Raw genomic sequence first — 8650 nt, 5'->3', positions numbered from 1 at the left:
GATTTAGCCATTCAACAAGTATTTCCTAAGCTCCTGTGAAGAGCCCAGGAGCTCAAGCCTGCAGTGAGCCGTGATCGTGCCACTGCACTACAGTCTGGGTGACAGAGCAAGACCCTGAGAGGTGAAGATGACCATGTGGTCTCTTGATTATTTTGAAAAAAGCAGATTCCATATTAACAACCTTAAACAATGTGCAACAATGTCAGCTACGCTCTTAGCTTCCTCACATCTTCATGCCCATCCCTGATGGCCCCAGCCTCCACCCCAACCTCTTCCCTGCAGCTCTAGGGTGACTTGGACAGCTCTGGGGCCCTGTGCTCCCCATCCCTGCTGGGTTCTTACCCACCTGACCTTTCTGCTTGGAGGCCTCCTTCCCCGCTGGAAACCCTACACCTGGCTGCTTGACATCTGGGACTCTGTTGAACAGTTATTCCTCTAGGCAGAACCTCCTGGCATTTGGGCTACACCATCCCAGCATGTGGTCCTGCGTACAACTTTCTGTTTACTTGGTCTTGAATAAACAACCGACAACCCAGTAAAAACTCTGGCAAGAGTCTGGGTCTTCATAAACAATGAATTTGTGACTTTGAAAGTAAGCTCATTTCACATCAAATCATTCTGTTTGAGTGGCACACGATTGCCCAGGCAGCTGTGAAACATGCCGTCTTGTTAATGAGCAGGAGCTGACCGTGTTTTCAGTAACTGTTTGTATTATTATCAGTCATTTGGAAAAGTCTAATGTTATGCTCAAGGCCAGAGCCACCACTCCTACATCCAATTCATTCCACCTGGCAGTCCTCCCTTCCCACTGCTCTCTCTCAAAGCAAACGAGGAAACCAGGAGAAGGAAACGGCCTGGGTCATAGTGAAATGGAACCACCCACACTAGCACGGCCACATGTTGACCACACAATTGCCTCGGGGATCACCCCAAGTCCTCCTGCCTCTTATGGTCACATATGCTGGCCACCCACTATGGGCCATGTCCTGTCCTGCACTGTGGGGACCCCTAATAACAATACTGTGTCATCAGTGTCTGTACCAGAACAATGTACACCACACCAGGAAGTCAGGCCAACTTAACAAAGACAGACACTTCAAAATAGGGGAGGGTGTTTCTGGCAGACGTTGCAGCCTGTGCATAGTTCTGAGATATTAAAAACCTGGTTATTTGGAGGGAGCATCATGCTCAGAGTCTGAAGTGACAAGAATGGGTGCTGGAAACCAAGCTGGCACTGCCGTGTGAAGTGTGTTATGTGCAACCTTCAGAGTTTGGGGTTTACACCTGTGGCCAGGGAGAATCCCCTGAAGGTTTTGTCATGGCAGTGGGATAGGAAGAGAGGGAGACATGATCACCTCTGAGTTCTGCAGAATAACTGGAGTAGCCCAGCAGAGGTGGGGCTGTGAAGAGGCCGAGGGCTAGACCCACCATGTATGTAAGTCAGTTCAGCTGCATCATTTCAACAAGTTTTTTAGTTGTAATCAACAGCCCAAAAGACATTATGGCCAGTCAACAAGTGAAACTCCTGTTCTAGGGGGTGTGTTATTTTCAGATGAACTGATCCTTCTGTGTGCCCATTAGGGTTCTAGAGATTTCTCATTATGCAAAGTGAATGTCAGGTGAAGAAATAGTTCTGCATTGTGTTGAAATTGAAACCTGAGGCCTAAGTTTTCCACTTAAAATATTTTAAATTTCTCAAATAGGTCACCAAAAGGTCTTGGATCAGGCTACCAAAATGCTACAGCAAGAGAAATGTAGCAAATCCATAAGTATTGGAACAGAAGTCTTCAATGACAGGCAAAATGGAATTGGAGGCTGTGGAATGCAGGGGATTCACTGGGTTCCTGAACCACATGATTCTGTAAAAGCAAGAGGGTCCTAGTTCAATTATCATAATAAACAGTGCCTACATTTGGAGATGTCTGATGACCTCAAGAAAACTTCACATTTCCGGTATTTCCTTTGGAGTCCCAACTATCCCAAGGTCAGCTACTTATTCAAGATGCAACTGCCAAGGTCCTCTCTGCCTAGAAATGGCTGAAATCGATGTTTAGTAGTGCACTTGGTTTTAGGTTATTCTGAAGGCCTAGGCCCAAATTCCCTAAAACTCATCATACTATACATGAATAATGGATGAATTCTGTTGTGTGTAGATTTCCCCTTAATAGAGCTGGAAGTGTGTGTTTGAGTGTCTTCATTTGAGGAATCTCAACGGGTTGTCCTAATCGTTGTCTTCTGTCCCCTCACCTATAGGATGGAGATGAGAACTCCTGCCCCAGGCAGATTGTGTGACAGTGTCCATGAAACCACTTGTCATGGCACCTGGCACAGGTGGACTCTCAACCAACCATGACCCAATGTTGGTGCAGAGACATTAGAAGAATTTTTTCTTTTTCAGCTTTGCATGGGGCTAGGGGAGAAACAAAGGAAGAAAGGGAAGAAGGACATCTCCTTCCCAGGAAATTTTCAAAGACAGGATCAGAGCACATTGATAAAGGTTGCTCCTCTGACTGTGAATCTGGCCTACTGTTTTCTCTCTGAGTTTGGTGGGACATTTTATGCCTGTTCTCCATCTTATAGCCTGAGAAACATGGGACGTGAGATCGGTAGATATCAGTGCACGGATGCTTGTTTAATCTCTGCCAGCTCCACTGTCCAGTGCTTGCCACTGGAGCCCCGGATGCAGACATCATCTGACTGCCTCCTGGATCATGCAGAGTTCCTACCACAGGACCGAAACCAAAATAAGAGCTCCCAAGACACCTGGGGACTAACTGAACACAGCAAGAGTATTCCACAGAAGATGAATTCTATCTGGCGACACAGTTAACACAAGAAAATTTCATGGCAGGAGAAGCAGCTGGAAATCTGCCTTCACAATGAGGCCATACATTGCAGAGGCCGCAAGGATGCAGGTGTGGGTCACACGGCCCATGCAGGTGGCACTCTGTCTGCTGTGGTTTGGCTGTGCGTCCCCACCCGAATCTCATCTCGCACTGTAATCCCCACATCTCGAGGGAGGGACCTGGTGGGAGGTGATTGGATCGTGGAGATGGTTTCTCCCATGCTGTTCTTGTGATATGAGTTCTCACAAGATCTGATGGTTTTATAAGTGGCAGTTTCCCCTGCTCTGTCTCTCTCTTGCCGCCCTGTGAAGAAGGTACTTGCTTTCCCTTCACCTTCAGCCATGATTGTAAGTTTCCTGATACCTCCCCAGTCATGTGGAACTGTAAGTCAATTGAACCTCTTTCCTTTATAAATTGGCCAGTCTTGGGTATTTCTTTATAGCAGTGTTGCAAACGGACTACTACACCATCTCCATTTCTCCAGGAGATTGTGTCTTCTGTCTTGCTTCATTTATTTTCATTTATAAATGTATGGCCACCGTCCTGCCTTTCTTGACATATTGAGGACCACATATTTTTATACTTTTGCTTTAAAGCATTCCCCTGGAACTCTGATATTTTGCAGTTGGGAGTATAAACTGGTATAGACACTTAGGAAAGGTATTTGGCATTGTACACTAAACCTTATTGTCCACATATCTTACAACCCAGCAATCTGCAGAATACATGCAGGAGGAATATTGTACGTACATATATCAAAAGACATGCACAAAAATGTTCGCAACACTAATAGCCAAAAGCTAGAAACAAATCGAAAAGTCCATCTGCAGTAGAATAAGCAATAAAGCATGGCATGGAACAGAGGAACTCAAAATGGAATTCTGTCCCACAATGGGATGGACATGCTCTATGCACACACAACCGTGTGCACGAATCTCATAGCACCATGTTGGATGAAAGAAGCCAGGCGTAAAGAAAGTATATTCCATGTGATTTCACGAAGTTCAGAAACCACCCAAACTCATCTTTTGTTACTCTTTGGGTGGCAGTAGTGACTGAGTGACTGGGAGGGGGCTCCAGGGGTGCCTCTGGGGCTCTGGGAATGTTCTAGTTTTTATTGAGGTGATGGTTATGTGATGTGCTCCCTTGCGTGAAAATCCCTTATGCTATCTGCTTAGGATTTGCTGAGAACTTCCAGTGCAACCTTTCTGAATCATTTTAGAAAGATTTTATATGAAAAAGTTGAATTTTATATGAAAAAGTTGAAAATTCAACTTTTATAGTACACAATTCAGTCATTTTTAGTATAGCTGCAAAGTTGCACAATTCTCACCACTACCTAATCACAAAATATTTTCAGCTCTCGAAAGACAACTGTAACTAGTAAGAGTCGTTTCCCCTTCCCCGTCCTATAGCCCCTGACAGTCATTAATCTCCTTTCTGTCTCTATGGATTTGCCTATCCTGGGCATTTAGATAAACAGACCCATACAATGCGCGGCCTTTTGTGTCTGGCTTCATACACTCAGCAGAATGTTTTGAGGTTCATCCGTGTTGCAGTATGTATCAGTGTTTTTATTCGTTTTATGCTAAATCATATTCCATTTTATGAATATACCACATTTTCTTTATCCAACTATCAGTTGATAAACATTTGGGGTGTTCATTGTTTGGCTATAATACATAATCCTGCAATGAATATTCGTGTACCATTTTTGTGTTTTCATCCTCATACATAAGGCTGGCCATCCTCTGGGTCACAGACTGAATAGGTGGTCTGATTGTAAGTACAAGTTCCTAGGTGGGTTCCAGTACACTCATAATAGGTCTGGTACAATGGGGTTCTAGTGGTACTGTTCCTTGACCATGTAGTATGTGTATAGTGGGGACACCCTTCTACGGGTGCTTCTTTTAGCATGGTTAAAGGGGGTAACAACAGCAAAACAATGTACAGCTATCCATATCTGGCAAGGACAGAAGAGGTCCTTACCCAGGGGAGGAGGTTGAGCACAGTGACAGAACAATAGAAAAATAGTATTATAAGGAAAAGTATTTAAGCATACTTAGAATCAGTGTAAATATTAACCTTCTTGTCTTTTGCTAGTAACAGTGCTCTTGTCAGGCCTATTAATTCTGCCCTTTGAGCTGATGTTCTGTTAGGCAGAGGCTGAGCCTCTACTACTGAGTCTAATGTTACTACTGCATACCTGGCACGTGCGAACCTCTTCTAGCACAAAACTACTTCCGTCTGTGAAGTACTCGACCTCTGGGTCTTTGAGGGGTCAGTCTGTAAGATCTTTCCGACTGGAGAATACCTCATCTACTGTTTCGACACAGTCATGGAGGGGAACTCCCAGTTCGACAGGGAGCAGAGTAGCCGGGTTGAAGGTGTTCACTGTTTCTGAGATAATGTACGTGTTTTCACATAGAAGCCCTTGGTACTGAGTCATTTTGGGGTTTGACAACGAATGATGCCCTCTTTGATCTATCAAAGTTATAACTGAGTGTGGCTCCCAGACAGTTAACTACTGTCCCAGAGTTAATTTGCTAGCTTCTTGTGTTAACAAGATGGTAGCGGCTAATGCCTTAAGGCAAAGAGGCCATCCTAGCGCCATGGAGTCCAGTTGTTTAGATAAATATGCCACTGGGCAATGCCAAAATCTTGTAACTTGAGTCAGAACCTCTATAGCCATTCTTTTTCATTCATGAACTTACAGAAATAAAGGCTTAGTTATATCTAAGGCTGGGGCCTGAGTTAAAGCTTCCTTGATCTGTTTGAATGCTATTTCCTGATTAGTTTCCCAAAGGAGGGGCTCTTTTTCTCCTCTTGTGGTTTCATATAACAGCTTAGGCATCAGTGAAAAATTTGGAATCCCTATGTGGCAGAATCCTGCTGCCCCTAAAAATTATCTTATTTGATGTCGGGTGGTCGGAGTTGGGAGTACGCAAATGGCTTGCTTTCACTCATCGCCAAGCTGGCATTCCTTGTGGCTCACTATGAAACCTAGACATGTAAAGTCTTCATGGCAAATTTGGGCTTTCTTTTTAGATACTTTGTGACCTGCTTTCCATAGGAGATGGAGGAGGTCTCGGGTTCCTTGATAACAGTCCTCTCAGGTTGGGGCCACCAAAAGAAGGTATCCACGTGCCACAATAAGGTGCAGTTAGTTATCATTTGGCGGGGTATAGGCCTTGAGGTCTGAGGCCAATGCTTCCTTAAAGATCGTGGGAGAGTTTTTAAACCTTCCTGGGACCCTAGTCCGGGTGAGCTGTGTTAGCTTCTTTGTCCTACTGAAATGCAAAGATAGGCTGATTAACTGGTGCCAAGCAGATACAAAAGAAAGTGTCCTTTAAGTCCAAGACTGTAAACCAGGTAGCACTTGCTGGAATGAGTCCTATTAAAGTAAATGGGTTGGGTACCACGGGATGGATGGTTACCATGGCCCTGTTCGTGACACGCAAGTCCTGCACTGGTCTATACTCATCAGGCCCTGGTCCTGGCAGTGGCTTTTGTACTGGTAAAAGTGGAGTATTCCAGGATGACTGGCATTGGACTAAAATCCTATGTTTATACAGTCACTCTAAGTGTTTACAGATGCCTCATACAGCCTTTTGGGGAACTGGGTACTGACGAACCTGAACAGGAGTTGCTCCTGGTTTTAATTCTGCTACTACTGGTGCATGATTGACAGCGAACCCAGGTGGATTGTCTTCAGCCCATGCGCTAGGAGTTTCTCTGACTAACTGAAATAATAATTTCTCTTCATCCTGCATACGAGGCTACACTGGTGCCTGTAGTTTCTTTCTATAAAGTCTGCATTCCTCAGCCTGTGGGATGGTAAGGGTTAACACCATGGCCTTCAGGTGAGTTAGATTTAAAGTCGTATCTCCCTGCAGGCCAAAAGTAATCTGTGCTTGCAGTTTTTGAAGTAGGTCTCTCTCTAACAAGGGAATTGGACAATTTGGGAGGTATAGGAATTCAGGCTGAACTTTTCATCCTCCTATAACACACCTCCTTGACTGGAAGAATGGCCTCTTCTCTGAGACTCCAGTAGTCCCTACAATAGTTGTACAGTTCTTGGATAGAGGCCCTATGGGTCAAGTTACTACTGAGCATTCAGCCCCAGTATCTACCATAAAGTCCATCAATTGGCCTCCAACTTCTAAAGGAAAGCCTGTGTGACCACAGGCTCCTGGAGGCCCAGTAAGAAGGAGCCCAGTCTGTCCTCACCTTCATGTCCTTCAGCCCTTGCCAGCCTGATTAGATCAGTATCTGGTTCTCCTAGGGTACAGCAGCCCCTGGTCAGTGACCTCTTTGTTTTGTGGCATTGGCCATTTCCTTCATTGCCTTCTGGACATTCATCTTTCCAGTGTCTCTTCTTTTTACATCGTGCACATTGATCCTTCTCTAGTCTTGGTCAGCTCTCGAATCCCTGTCTAACCTGACCTCTTCCATGTCCACGTCTATGTCCTCTCACATTGCTAGTTTCTCTTCCTATGAGGGCTACCGCTAACAGATCTGCCTTCTTTTTAAGCCTCCATTCTGCTTCCTTCTTTGCCTCCTAGTCACCGTTAACATACACCTTGGTGGCTACTTCTATAAGCTGAGTGGCGTTCATGCCTGCGAAACCTTCAAGTTTCTGAAGCTTTCACTTAATATCACCCTAGGCCTGTCCTACAAATGTTGTATTTACCGTACACTGATTTTCAGCAGCCTTAGGGTCAAATGGGTGAAAAGCTGGTATGCCTCACAGAGTCTTTCATAAAACTGGCTAGGGCTCTCATCACTTCCCTGAAGTCCCTCTGAGATCTTTCTTATATTGATTGCCTTTTTTCTACCATCCCTTAGCCCTTGCAAAAGTGCCTCTTGGTACGTCTGCAAACGCTGAAGCTGGGTAGCATATTCTGGGTCCTAGTTGGGATCTTGGTCTGGGAACTGGCCCTGAGCTTATGCCTGAGCATTCACTGTGTCTGCTGGTGCATGGGCTTCTAGCCAGTGGAGGGCGGCCTGTGTTACTCTCTGATGCTCCTCAGTGTTAAACAGTGTGAGAAGAATCTGCCTGCAGTCTGGCCAGATTGGATTGTGTGTCAGAAAGATGAACTGCGTCAGATCTATAAGAGCCTGGGGCTTCTCCACATAGGAGGGAGTATGGTGTTTCCAGTTTAAGAGATCGGTGGTTGTAAAGGGCTGATAGATGAAAGTCCATTGCCTGCCCTGGACTTGGCCTTGGTCATCATAATAAATGAGTCCTTGCATCTCCCTGAGAGACATTTGCATAGCTCAAGCACAGCCAGATCTGAGATGGCCTGCTTGACCATCTTAACTTCCTTCCCTGGCCTCTTGAGGCTCCGATCCTTCCCTTCAGGGTGAGACTTGGGGCATGCTAGCCCCTGAATTTGGTTCCTGGAGGCTGTTGGCATCGGTAAAGGGGGGTAAGCTGGGACATATGGAGGAGGAATCTCTGCTCCCTCTGGTGGCTCCTGTAAGACTGGCCTCTCTTGCTCCCTCTGGGACTTTCCCTTTAACTCTGCATCTGCCGGAGAAGCTGCTCTTACTTTCATTTTTGGCTCAGCTCGGGCCACAAGTGTTTTTGCAATAAGCTGATTAAACAGGGCTGGATCCATGCCAGTCTTGTCCGTGTTATGTTTAACCAAGAGTCAATATAAGGAAATTGATCTGGATGCCCAGGCTGTCCTCCGACCCCTGTCACCACCTTTAATACATGGTCAATTATTTCCCTGTCTATAATTCCTTCGGTTGGCCATCCAACACCAAAGAAGCCCATTCTAATTCACAGAGAGTTG

The sequence above is a fragment of the Macaca fascicularis genome, chromosome 17 (assembly GCF_037993035.2).
Source record: "Macaca fascicularis isolate 582-1 chromosome 17, T2T-MFA8v1.1".
Lineage (NCBI taxonomy): Eukaryota > Metazoa > Chordata > Mammalia > Primates > Cercopithecidae > Macaca > Macaca fascicularis.
Note: the sequence above shows the minus strand (reverse complement) of the source record.